The following is a 15,669-nucleotide window of genomic DNA, read 5'->3' on the forward strand; positions in this document are numbered from 1 at the left end:
TCAGCTTGCATTGGATTATTCCATGGTACTGAGCACTGTACATGCAATATCTATACAGTTCCAAATCACCCTGAGTAGTTATGTACACAAGGTTACCACAGAATGCATTGAATAGAAAGTAATGCATTCAACTCAATGGTGTGTACAGTTCAATTTTGCTGATAACTACTATGTGCTAACATGATGTAAACATTGTTTGTACACTAACCATATGATTTAGAGTTGTCAGCAACCAATTTTATGAGTGTGCAACCTTTGCTCCAGAAGTTACTTTTTGTAACATTGCCTTCTCTACACAGTGGAACTTTAGCCTTTGCAGGTAAACCAAGTCACTGGCTGTTCCACTGCAAATGGTAACAGGTAGGTTACTGAATTCCGCTTGCATTGGAGTATTCCATGGAACTGATCACTCTACATGCAATATCTATACAGTTCCAAATCACACTGAATAGTCATGTACGCAAAGTTACCACAGAATGCATTGAATAGAAAGTAATGCATTCAACTCAATGCACTGTACAGTTCTCTTTACCTGATAACTACTATGTGCTAACATGATGTAAACGATGTTAGCACACTAACCATATGATTTGGACTTATCTGCAACCAATTTTTGAGTGTGCTACCTATGCTCCAGAAGTTACTTTCAGTAACATTACCTTTTGTACACAGTGGAACTTTAGCCTTTGCAGAAGTAAACCAAGTCAATGTCTGTTCCACTGTAAATGGTAACAGGTAGGTTACTGAATTCAGCTTGCATTGTATTATTCCATGGTACTGAGCACTGTACATGCAATATCTATACAGTTCCAAATCACCCTGAGTAGTTATGCACACAAGGTTACCACAGAATGCATTGAATAGAAAGTAATGCATTCAACTCAATGGTGTGTACAGTTCTATTTAGCTGATAACTACTATGTGCTAACATGATGTAAACGATGTTAGCACACTAACCATATGATTTGGACTGGTCTGCAACCAATTTTATGAGTGTGCTACCTATGCTCCAGAAGTTACTTTCAGTAACATTACCTTTTCTGCACAGTGGAACTTTAGCCTTTGCAGAAGTAAACCAAGTCAATGGCAGTTCCACTGTAAATGGTAACAGGTAGGTTACTGAATTCAGCTTGCATTGTATTATTCCATGGTACTGAGCACTATACATGCAATATCTATACAGTTCCATATCACCCTGAGTAGTTATGTACACAAGGTTACCACAGAATGCATTGAATAGAAAGTAATGCATTCAACTCAATGGTGTGTACAGTTCAATTTTGCTGATAACTACTATGTGCTAACATGATGTAAACATTGTTTGTACACTAACCATATGATTTAGAGTTGTCAGCAACCAATTTTATGAGTGTGCAACCTTTGCTCCAGAAGTTACTTTCAGTAACATTGCCTTCTCTACACAGTGGAACTTTAGCCTTTGCAGAAGTAAACCAAGTCAATGGCTGTTCCACTGCAAATGGTAACAGGTAGGTTACTGAATTCCGCTTGCATTGGAGTATTCCATGGTACTGAGCACTCTACATGCAATATCTATACAGTTCCAAATCACACTGAATAGTCATGTACGCAAAGTTAGCACAGAATGCATTGAATAGAAAGTAATGCATTCAACTCAATGGTGTGTACAGTTCAATTTTGCTGATAACTACTATGTGCTAACATGATGTAAACATTGTTTGTACACTAACCATATGATTTAGAGTTGTCAGCAACCAATTTTATGAGTGTGCAACCTATGCTCCAGAAGTTACTTTCAGTAACATTGCCTTCTCTACACAGTGGAACTTTAGCCTTTGCAGAAGTAAACCAAGTCAATGGCTGTTCCACTGTAAATGGTAACAGGTAGGTTACTGAATTCAGCTTGCATTGGATTATTCCATGGTACTGAGCACTGTATATGCAATATCTATACAGTTCCAAATCACCCTGAGTAGTTATGTACACAAGGTTACCACAGAATGCATTGAATAGAAAGTAATGCATTCAACTCAATGGTGTGTACAGTTCAATTTTGCTGATAACTACTATGTGCTAACATGATGTAAACATTGTTTGTACACTAACCATATGATTTAGAGTTGTCAGCAACCAATTTTATGAGTGTGCAACCTTTGCTCCAGAAGTTACTTTCAGTAACATTGCCTTCTCTACACAGTGGAACTTTAGCCTTTGCAGAAGTAAACCAAGTCAATGGCTGTTCCACTGTAAATGGTAACAGGTAGGTTACTGAATTCAGCTTGCATTGTATTATTCCATGGTACTGAGCACTGTACATGCAATATCTATACAGTTCCCAATCACCCTGAGTCGTTATGTACACAAGGTTACCACAGAATGCATTGAATAGAAAGTAATGCATTCAACTCAATGGTGTCTACAGTTCAATTTTGCTGATAACTACTATGTGCTAACATGATGTAAACATTGTTTGTACACTAACCATATGATTTAGAGTTGTCAGCAACCAATTTTATGAGTGTGCAACCTTTGCTCCAGAAGTTACTTTCAGTAACATTGCCTTCTCTACACAGTGGAACTTTAGCCTTTGCAGAAGTAAACCAAGTCAATGGCTGTTCCACTGCAAATGGTAACAGGTAGGTTACTGAATTCCGCTTGCATTGGAGAATTCCATGGTACGGAGCACTCTACATGCAATATCTATACAGTTCCAAATCACACTGAATAGTCATGTACGCAAAGTTAGCACAGAATGCATTGAATAGAAAGTAAAGCATTCAACTCAATGGTGTGTACAGTTCAATTTTGCTGATAACTACTATGTGCTAACATGATGTCAACATTGTTTGTACACTAACCATATGATTTAGAGTTGTCAGCAACTAATTTTATGAATGTGCAACCTATGCTCCAGAAGTTACTTTCAGTAACATTGCCTTCTCTACACAGTGGAACTTTAGCCTTTGCAGAAGTAAACCAAGTCAATGGCTGTTCCACTGTAAATGGTAACAGGTAGGTTACTGAATTCAGCTTGCATTGTATTATTCCATGGTACTGAGCACGGTACATGCAATATCTATACAGTTCCAAATCACCCTGAGTAGTTATATACACAAGGTTACCACAGAATGCATTGAATAGAAAGTAATGCATTCAACTCAATGGTGTGTACAGTTCAATTTTGCTGATAACTACTATGTGCTAACATGATGTAAACATTGTTTGTACACTAACCATATGATTTAGAGTTGTCAGCAACCAACTTTATGAGTGTGCAACCTTTGCTCCAGAAGTTACTTTCAGTAACATTGCCTTCTCTACACAGTGGAACTTTAGCCTTTGCAGACGTAAACCAAGTCAATGGCTGTTCCACTGCAAATGGTAACAGGTAGGTTACTGAATTCCGCTTGCATTGGAGTATTCCATGGAACTGAGCACTCTACATGCAATATCTATACAGTTCCAAATCACACTGAATAGTCATGTACGCAAAGTTACCACAGAATGCATTGAATAGAAAGTAATGCATTCAACTCAATGGAGTGTACAGTTCTATTTACCTGATAACTACTATGTGCTAACATGATGTAAACGATGTTAGCACACTAACCATATGATTTGGACCTGTCTGCAACCAATTTTATGAGTGTGCTACCTATGCTCCAGAAGTTACTTTCAGTAACATTACCTTTTCTACACAGTGGAACTTTTGCCTTTGCAGAAGTAAACCAAGTCAATCTCTGTTCCACTGTAAATGGTAACAGGTAGGTTACTGAATTCAGCTTGCATTGTATTATTCCATGGTACTGAGCACTGTACATGCAATATCTATACAGTTCCAAATCACCCTGAGTAGTTATGCACACAAGGTTACCACAGAATGCATTGAATAGAAAGTAACGCATTGAACTCAATGGTGTGTACAGATCAATTTTGCTGATAACTACTATGTGCTAACATGATGTAAACGATGTTAGCACACTAACCATATGATTTGGACTTGTCTGCAACCAATTTTATGAGTGTGCTACCTATGCTCCAGAGGTTACTTTCAGTAACATTACCATTTCTACACAGTGGAACTTTAGCCTTTGCAGAAGTAAACCGAGTCAATGTCCGTTCCACTGTAAATGGTAACAGGTAGGTTACTGAATTCAGCTTGCATTGTATTATTCCATGGTACTGAGCACTGTACATGCAATATCTATACAGTTCCAAATCACCCTGAGTAGTTATGCACACAAGGTTACCACAGAATGCATTGAATAGAAAGTAATGCATTCAACTCAATGGTGTGTACAGTTCAATTTTGCTGATAACTACTATGTGCTAGCATGATGTATACATTGTATGTACACTAACGATATGATTTAGAGTTGTCAGCAACCAATTTTATGAGTGTGCAACCTATGCTCCAGAAGTTACTTTCAGTAACATTGCCTTCTCTACACAGCGGAACTTTAGCCTTTGCAGAAGTAAACCAAGTCAATGGCTGTTCCCCTGTAAATGGTAACAGGTAGGTTACTGAATTCAGCTTGCATTATATTATTCCACTGCTACTGAGCACTCTACATGCAATATCTATACAGTTCCAAACCACCCAGAGTAGTTATGTACACAACGTTACCACAGAATGCATTGAATACAAAGTAATGCATACAACTCAATGGAGTGTACAGTTCTATTTAGCTGATAACTACTATGTGCTAACATGATGTAAACGATGTTAGCAACTAACCATATGATTTGGACTTGTCTGCAACCAATTTTATGAGTGTGCTACCTATGCTCCAGAAGTTACTTTCAGTAACATTACCTTTTCTACACAGTGGAACTTTAGCCTTTGCAGAAGTAAACCAAGTCAATGGCTGTTCCACAGTAAATGGTAACAGGTAGGTTACTGAATTCCGCTTGCATTGGAGTATTCCATGGTACTGAGCACTCTACATGCAATATCTATACAGTTCCAAATCAGACTGAATAGTCATGTACGCAAAGTTCCCACAGAATGCATTGAACAGAAAGTAATGCATTCAACTCAATGGTGTGTACAGCTCAATTTTGCTGATAACTACTATGTGCTAACATGAAGTAAACATTGTTTGTACACTAACCATATGATTTAGAGTTGTCAGCAACCAATTTTATGAGTGTGCAACCTTTGCTCCAGAAGTTACTTTCAGTAACATTGCCTTCTCTACACAGTGGAACTTTAGCCTTTGCAGAAGTAAACCAAGTCAATGGCTGTTCCACTGTAAATGGTAACAGGTAGGTTACTGAATTCAGCTTGCATTATATTATTCCATGGTACTGAGCACTCTACATGCAATATCTATACAGTTCCAAACCACCCAGAGTAGTTATGTACACAACCTTACCACAGAATGCATTGAATAGAAAGTAATGCATTCAACTCAATGGAGTGTACAGTTCTATTTTGCTGATAACTACTAGGTGCTAACATGATGTAAACATTGTTAGTACACTAACCATATGATTTAGAGTTGTCAGCAACCAATTTTATGAGTGTGCTACCTATGCTCCAGAAGTTACTTTCAGTAACATTACCTTTTCTACACAGTGGAACTTTAGCCTTTACAGAAGTAAACCAAGTCAATGGCTGTTGCACTGTAAATGGTAACAGGTAGGTTACTGAATTCAGCTTGCATTGTATTATTCCATGGTACTGAGCACGGTACATGCAATATCTATACAGTTCCAAATCACCCTGAGTAGTTATGTACACAAGGTTACCACAGAATGCATTGAATAGAAAGTAATGCATTCAACTTAATGGTGTGTACAGTTCAATTTTGCTGATAACTACTATGTGCTAACATGATGTAAGCATTGTTTGTAGACTAAGCATATGATTTAGAGTTGTCAGCAACCAATTTTATGAGTGTGCAACCGATGCTCCAGAAGTTACTTTCAGTAACATTGCCTTCTCTACACAGTGGAACTTTTGCCTTTGCAGAAGTAAACCAAGTCAATGGGTGTTCCACTGTAAATGGTAACAGGTAGGTTACTGAATTCAGCTTGCATTGGATTATTCCATGGTACTGAGCACTCTGCATGCAATATCTATACAGTTCCGAACCACCCAGAGTAGTTATGTACACAAGGTTACCACAGAATGCATTGAATAGAAAGTAATGCATTCAACTCAATGGTGTGTACAGTTCAATTTTGCTGATAACTACTATGTGCTAACATGATGTTAGCATTGTTTGTAGACTAAGCATATGATTTAGAGTTGTCAGCAACCAATTTTATGAGTGTGCAACCGATGCTCCAGAAGTTACTTTCAGTAACATTGCCTTCTCTACACAGTGGAACTTTAGCCTTTGCAGAAGTAAACCAAGTCAATGGCTGTTCCACTGTAAATGGTAACAGGTAGGTTACTGAATTCAGCTTGCATTGGATTATTCCATGGTACTGAGCACTGTACATGCAATATCTATACAGTTCCAAATCACCCTGAGTAGTTATGTACACAAGGTTACCACAGAATGCATTGAATAGAAAGTAATGCATTCAACTCAATGGTGTGTACAGTTCAATTTTGCTGATAGCTACTATGTGCTAACATGATGTAAACATTGTTTGTACACTAACCATATGATTTAGAGTTGTCAGCAACCAATTTTATGAGTGTGCAACCTTTGCTCCAGAAGTTACTTTCAGTAACATTGCCTTCTCTACACAGTGGAACTTTAGCCTTTGCAGAAGTAAACCAAGTCAATGGCTGTTCCACTGTAAATGGTAACAGGTAGGTTACTGAATTCAGCTTGCATTGTATTATTCCATGGTACTGAGCACTGTACATGCAATATCTATACAGTTCCCAATCACCCTGAGTCGTTATGTACACAAGGTTACCACAGAATGCATTGAATAGAAAGTAATGCATTCAACTCAATGGTGTCTACAGTTCAATTTTGCTGATAACTACTATGTGCTAACATGATGTAAACATTGTTTGTACACTAACCATATGATTTAGAGTTGTCAGCAACCAATTTTATGAGTGTGCAACCTTTGCTCCAGAAGTTACTTTCAGTAACATTGCCTTCTCTACACAGTGGAACTTTAGCCTTTGCAGAAGTAAACCAAGTCAATGGCTGTTCCACTGCAAATGGTAACAGGTAGGTTACTGAATTCCGCTTGCATTGGAGTATTCCATGGTACGGAGCACTCTACATGCAATATCTATACAGTTCCAAATCACACTGAATAGTCATGTACACAAAGTTAGCACAGAATGCATTGAATAGAAAGTAAAGCATTCAACTCAATGGTGTGTACAGTTCAATTTTGCTGATAACTACTATGTGCTAACATGATGTAAACGATGTTAGCACACTAACCATATGATTTGGACTTGTCTGCAACCAATTTTATGAGTGTGCTACCTATGCTCCAGAAGTTACTTTCAGTAACATTACCTTTTCTACACAGTGGAACTTTAGCCTTTGCAGAAGTAAACCAAGTCAATGGCTGTTCCACTGTAAATGGTAACAGGTAGGTTACTGAATTCAGCTTGCATTGGATTATTCCATGGTACTGAGCACTGTACATGCAATATCTATACAGTTCCAAATCACCCTGAGTAGTTATGTACACAAGGTTACCACAGAATGCATTGAATAGAAAGTAATGCATTCAACTCAATGGTGTGTACAGTTCAATTTTGCTGATAGCTACTATGTGCTAACATGATGTAAACATTGTTTGTACACTAACCATATGATTTAGAGTTGTCAGCAACCAATTTTATGAGTGTGCAACCTTTGCTCCAGAAGTTAATTTCAGTAACATTGCCTTCTCTACACAGTGGAACTTTAGCCTTTGCAGAAGTAAACCAAGTCAATGGCTGTTCCACTGTAAATGGTAACAGGTAGGTTACTGAATTCAGCTTGCATTGTATTATTCCATGGTACTGAGCACTGTACATGCAATATCTATACAGTTCCCAATCACCCTGAGTCGTTATGTACACAAGGTTACCACAGAATGCATTGAATAGAAAGTAATTCATTCAACTCAATGGTGTCTACAGTTCAATTTTGCTGATAACTACTATGTGCTAACATGATGTAAACATTGTTTGTACACTAACCATATGATTTAGAGTTGTCAGCAACCAATTTCATGAGTGTGCAACCTTTGCTCCAGAAGTTACTTTCAGTAACATTGCCTTCTCTACACAGTGGAACTTTAGCCTTTGCAGAAGTAAACCAAGTCAATGGCTGTTCCACTGCAAATGGTAACAGGTAGGTTACTGAATTCCGCTTGCATTGGAGTATTCCATGGTACGGAGCACTCTACATGCAATATCTATACAGTTCCAAATCACACTGAATAGTCATGTACGCAAAGTTAGCACAGAATGCATTGAATAGAAAGTAAAGCATTCAACTCAATGGTGTGTACAGTTCAATTTTGCTGATAACTACTATGTGCTAACATGATGTAAACATTGTTTGTACACTAACCATATGATTTAGAGTTGTCAGCAACTAATTTTATGAGTGTGCAACCTATGCTCCAGAAGTTACTTTCAGTAACATTGCCTTCTCTACACAGTGGAACTTTAGCCTTTGCAGAAGTAAACCAAGTCAATGGGTGTTCCACTGTAAATGGTAACAGGTAGGTTACTGAATTCAGCTTGCATTGTATTATTCCATGGTACTGAGCACTGTACATGCAATATCTATACAGTTCCAAATCACCCTGAGTAGTTATGTACACAAGGTTACCACAGAATGCATTGAATAGAAAGTAATGCATTCAACTCAATGGTGTGTACAGTTCAATTTTGCTGATAACTACTATGTGCTAACATGATGTAAACATTGTTTGTACACTAACCATATGATTTAGAGTTGTCAGCAACCAATTTCATGAGTGTGCAACCTTTGCTCCAGAAGTTACTTTCAGTAACATTGCCTTCTCTACACAGTGGAACTTTAGCCTTTGCAGAAGTAAACCAAGTCAATGGCTGTTCCACTGCAAATGGTAACAGGTAGGTTACTGAATTCCGCTTGCATTGGAGTATTCCATGGTACGGAGCACTCTACATGCAATATCTATACAGTTCCAAATCACACTGAATAGTCATGTACGCAAAGTTAGCACAGAATGCATTGAATAGAAAGTAAAGCATTCAACTCAATGGTGTGTACAGTTCAATTTTGCTGATAACTACTATGTGCTAACATGATGTAAACATTGTTTGTACACTAACCATATGATTTAGAGTTGTCAGCAACTAATTTTATGAGTGTGCAACCTATGCTCCAGAAGTTACTTTCAGTAACATTGCCTTCTCTACACAGTGGAACTTTAGCCTTTGCAGAAGTAAACCAAGTCAATGGGTGTTCCACTGTAAATGGTAACAGGTAGGTTACTGAATTCAGCTTGCATTGTATTATTCCATGGTACTGAGCACTGTACATGCAATATCTATACAGTTCCAAATCACCCTGAGTAGTTATGTACACAAGGTTACCACAGAATGCATTGAATAGAAAGTAATGCATTCAACTCAATGGTGTGTACAGTTCAATTTTGCTGATAACTACTATGTGCTAACATGATGTAAACATTGTTTGTACACTAACCATATGATTTAGAGTTGTCAGCAACCAATTTTATGAGTGTGCAACCTTTGCTCCAGAAGTTACTTTCAGTAACATTGCCTTCTCTACACAGTGGAACTTTAGCCTTTGCAGACGTAAACCAAGTCAATGGCTGTTCCACTGCAAATGGTAACAGGTAGGTTACTGAATTCCGCTTGCATTGGAGTATTCCATGGAACTGAGCACTCTACATGCAATATCTATACAGTTCCAAATCACACTGAATAGTCATGTACGCAAAGTTACCACAGAATGCATTGAATAGAAAGTAATGCATTCAACTCAATGGAGTGTACAGTTCTATTTACCTGATAACTACTATGTGCTAACATGATGTAAACGATGTTAGCACACTAACCATATGATTTGGACTTGTCTGCAACCAATTTTATGAGTGTGCTACCTATGCTCCAGAGGTTACTTTCAGTAACATTACCATTTCTACACAGTGGAACTTTAGCCTTTGCAGAAGTAAACCGAGTCAATGTCCGTTCCACTGTAAATGGTAACAGGTAGGTTACTGAATTCAGCTTGCATTGTATTATTCCATGGTACTGAGCACTGTACATGCAATATCTATACAGTTCCAAAACACCCTGAGTAGTTATGCACACAAGGTTACCACAGAATGCATTGAATAGAAAGTAATGCATTCAACTCAATGGTGTGTACAGTTCAATTTTGCTGATAACTACTATGTGCTAACATGATGTATACATTGTATGTACACTAACCATATGATTTAGAGTTGTCAGCAACCAATTTTATGAGTGTGCAACCTATGCTCCAGAAGTTACTTTCAGTAACATTGCCTTCTCTACACAGCGGAACTTTAGCCTTTGCAGAAGTAAACCAAGTCAATGGCTGTTCCCCTGTAAATGGTAACAGGTAGGTTACTGAATTCAGCTTGCATTATATTATTCCATGGTACTGAGCACTCTACATGCAATATCTATACAGTTCCAAACCACCCAGAGTAGTTATGTACACAACGTTACCACAGAATGCATTGAATAGAAAGTAATGCATACAACTCAATGGAGTGTACAGTTCTATTTAGCTGATAACTACTATGTGCTAACATGATGTAAACGATGTTAGCAACTAACCATATGATTTGGACTTGTCTGCAACCAATTTTATGAGTGTGCTACCTATGCTCCAGAAGTTACTTTCAGTAACATTACCTTTTCTACACAGTGGAACTTTAGCCTTTGCAGAAGTAAACCAAGTCAATGGCTGTTCCACAGTAAATGGTAACAGGTAGGTTACTGAATTCCGCTTGCATTGGAGTATTCCATGGTACTGAGCACTCTACCTGCAATATCTATACAGTTCCAAATCACACTGAATAGTCATGTACGCAAAGTTCCCACAGAATGCATTGAACAGAAAGTAATGCATTCAACTCAATGGTGTGTACAGCTCAATTTTGCTGATAACTACTATGTGCTAACATGAAGTAAACATTGTTTGTACACTAACCATATGATTTAGAGTTGTCAGCAACCAATTTTATGAGTGTGCAACCTTTGCTCGAGAAGTTACTTTCAGTAACATTGCCTTCTCTACACAGTGGAACTTTAGCCTTTGCAGAAGTAAACCAAGTCAATGGCTGTTCCACTGTAAATGGTAACAGGTAGGTTACTGAATTCAGCTTGCATTATATTATTCCATGGTACTGAGCACTCTACATGCAATATCTATACAGTTCCAAACCACCCAGAGTAGTTATGTACACAACCTTAACACAGAATGCATTGAATAGAAAGTAATGCATTCAACTCAATGGAGTGTACAGTTCTATTTTGCTGATAACTACTAGGTGCTAACATGATGTAAACATTGTTAGTACACTAACCATATGATTTAGAGTTGTCAGCAACCAATTTTATGAGTGTGCTACCTATGCTCCAGAAGTTACTTTCAGTAACATTACCTTTTCTACACAGTGGAACTTTTGCCTTTGCAGAAGTAAACCAAGTCAATGGGTGTTCCACTGTAAATGGTAACAGGTAGGTTACTGAATTCAGCTTGCATTGGATTATTCCATGGTACTGAGCACTCTGCATGCAATATCTATACAGTTCCAAACCACCCAGAGTAGTTATGTACACAACCTTACCACAGAATGCATTGAATAGAAAGTAATGCATTCAACACAATGGAGTGTACAGTTCTATTTAGCTGATAACTACTATGTGCTAACATGATGTAAAAGATGTTAGCACACTAACCATATGATTTGGACTTGTCTGCAACCAATTTTATGAGTGTGCTACCTATGCTCCAGAAGTTACTTTCAGTAACATTACCTTTTCTACACTGTGGAACTTTAGCCTTTGCAGAAGTAAACCAAGTCAATGGCTGTTCCACTGTAAATGGTAACAGGTAGGTTACTGAATTCAGCTTGCATTGGATTATTCCATGGTACTGAGCACTGTACATGCAATATCTATACAGTTCCAAATCACCCTGAGTAGTTATGTACACAAGGTTACCACAGAATGCATTGAATAGAAAGTAATGCATTCAACTCAATGGTGTGTACAGTTCAATTTTGCTGATAACTACTATGTGCTAACATGATGTAAACATTGTTTGTACACTAACCATATGATTTAGAGTTGTCAGCAACCAATTTTACGAGTGTGCAACCTTTGCTCCAGAAGTTACTTTCTGTAACATTGCCTTCTCTACACAGTGGAACTTTAGCCTTTGCAGGTAAACCAAGTCACTGGCTGTTCCACTGCAAATGGTAACAGGTAGGTTACTGAATTCCGCTTGCATTGGAGTATTCCATGGAACTGATCACTCTACATGCAATATCTATACAGTTCCAAATCACACTGAATAGTCATGTACGCAAAGTTAGCACAGAATGCATTGAATAGAAAGTAATGCATTCAACTCAATGGAGTGTACAGTTCAATTTTGCTGATCACTACTATGTGCTAACATGATGTAAACATTGTTTGTACACTAACCATATGATTTAGAGTTGTCAGCAACCAATTTTATGAGTGTGCAACCAATGCTCGAGAAGTTACTTTCAGTAACATTGCCTTCTCTACACAGTGGAACTTTAGCCTTTGCAGAAGTAAACCAAGTCAATGGCTGTTCCACTGTAAATGGTAACAGGTAGGTTACTGAATTCAGCTTGCATTGTATTATTCCATGGTACTGAGCACTGTACATGCAATATCTATACAGTTCCCAATCACCCTGAGTCGTTCTGTACACAAGGTTACCACAGAATGCATTGAATAGAAAGTAATGCATTGAACTCAATGGTGTCTACAGTTCAATTTTGCTGATAACTACTATGTGCTAACATGATGTAAACATTGTTTGTACACTAACCATATGATTTAGAGTTGTCAGCAACCAATTTTATGAGGGTGCAACCTTTGCTCCAGAAGTTACTTTCAGTAACATTGCCTTCTCTACACAGTGGAACTTTAGCCTTTGCAGAAGTAAACCAAGTCAATGGCTGTTCCACTGCAAATGGTAACAGGTAGGTTACAGAATTCCGTTTGCATTGGAGTATTCCATGGTACTCAGCACTCTACATGCAATATCTATACAGTTCCAAATCACACTGAATAGTCATGTACACAACGTTACCACAGAATGCATTGAATAGAAAGTAATGCATTCAACTCAATGGTGTGTACAGTTCAATTTTGCTGATAACTACTATGTGCTAACATGATGTAAACATTGTTTGTACACTAACCATATGATTTAGAGTTGTCAGCAACCAATTTTACGAGTGTGCAACCTTTGCTCCAGAAGTTACTTTCTGTAACATTGCCTTCTCTACACAGTGGAACTTTAGCCTTTGCAGGTAAACCAAGTCACTGGCTGTTCCACTGCAAATGGTAACAGGTAGGTTACTGAATTCCGCTTGCATTGGAGTATTCCATGGAACTGATCACTCTACATGCAATATCTATACAGTTCCAAATCACACTGAATAGTCATGTACGCAAAGTTAGCACAGAATGCATTGAATAGAAAGTAATGCATTCAACTCAATGGAGTGTACAGTTCAATTTTGCTGATCACTACTATGTGCTAACATGATGTAAACATTGTTTGTACACTAACCATATGATTTAGAGTTGTCAGCAACCAATTTTATGAGTGTGCAACCAATGCTCGAGAAGTTACTTTCAGTAACATTGCCTTCTCTACACAGTGGAACTTTAGCCTTTGCAGAAGTAAACCAAGTCAATGGCTGTTCCACTGTAAATGGTAACAGGTAGGTTACTGAATTCAGCTTGCATTGTATTATTCCATGGTACTGAGCACTGTACATGCAATATCTATACAGTTCCCAATCACCCTGAGTCGTTCTGTACACAAGGTTACCACAGAATGCATTGAATAGAAAGTAATGCATTGAACTCAATGGTGTCTACAGTTCAATTTTGCTGATAACTACTATGTGCTAACATGATGTAAACATTGTTTGTACACTAACCATATGATTTAGAGTTGTCAGCAACCAATTTTATGAGGGTGCAACCTTTGCTCCAGAAGTTACTTTCAGTAACATTGCCTTCTCTACACAGTGGAACTTTAGCCTTTGCAGAAGTAAACCAAGTCAATGGCTGTTCCACTGCAAATGGTAACAGGTAGGTTACAGAATTCCGTTTGCATTGGAGTATTCCATGGAACTGAGCACTCTACATGCAATATCTATACAGTTCCAAATCACACTGAATAGTCATGTACGCAAAGTTACCACAGAATGCATTGAATAGAAAGTAATGCATTCAACTCAATGCAGTGTACAGTTCTATTTACCTGATAACTACTATGTGCTAACATGATGTAAACGATGTTAGCACACTAACCATATGATTTGGACTTGTCTGCAACCAATTTTGGAGTGTGCTACCTATGCTCCAGAAGTTACTTTCAGTAACATTACCTTTTCTACACAGTGGAACTTTAGCCTTTGCAGAAGTAAACCAAGTCAATGTCTGTTCCACTGTAAATGGTAACAGGTAGGTTACTGAATTCAGCTTGCATTGTATTATTCCATGGTACTGAGCACTGTACATGCAATATCTATACAGTTCCAAATCACCCTGAGTAGTTATGTACACAAGGTTACCACAGAATGCATTGAATAGAAAGTAATGCATTCAACACAATGGAGTGTACAGTTCTATTTAGCTGATAACTACTATGTGCTAACATGATGTAAACGATGTTAGCACACTAACCATATGATTTGGACTTGTCTGCAACCAATTTTATGAGAGTGCTACCTATGCTCCAGAAGTTACTTTCAGTAACATTACCTTTTCTACACAGTGGAACTTTAGCCTTTGCAGAAGTAAACCAAGTCAATGGCTGTTCCACTGTAAATGGTAACAGGTAGGTTACTGAATTCAGCTTGCATTGTATTATTCCATGGTACTGAGCACTGTACATGCAATATCTATACAGTTCCATATCACCCTGAGTAGTTATGTACACAAGGTTACCACAGAATGCATTGAATAGAAAGTAATGCATTCAACTCAATGGTGTGTACAGTTCAATTTTGCTGATAACTACTATGTGCTAACATGATGTAAACATTGTTTGTACACTAACCATATGATTTAGAGTTGTCAGCAACCAATTTTATGAGTGTGCAACCTTTGCTCCAGATGTTACTTTCAGTAACATTGCCTTCTCTACACAGTGGGACTTTAGCCTTTGCAGAAGTAAACCAAGTCAATGGCTGTTCCACTCTAAATGGTAACAGGTAGGTTACTGAATTCAGCTTGCATTGTATTATTCCATGGTACTGAGCACGGTACATGGAATATCTATACAGTTCCAAATCACCCTGAGTAGTTATGTACACAAGGTTACCACAGAATGCATTGAATAGAAAGTAATGCATTCAACTCAATGGTGTGTACAGTTTAATTTTGATGATAACTACTATGTGCTAACATGATGTAAACATTGTTTGTACACTAACAATATGATTTAGAGTTGTCAGCAACCAATTTTATGAGTGTGCAACCTTTGCTCC

Source organism: Hypanus sabinus, chromosome 2 (assembly GCF_030144855.1).
Source record: "Hypanus sabinus isolate sHypSab1 chromosome 2, sHypSab1.hap1, whole genome shotgun sequence".
NCBI classification, from domain to species: Eukaryota; Metazoa; Chordata; class Chondrichthyes; order Myliobatiformes; family Dasyatidae; genus Hypanus; species Hypanus sabinus.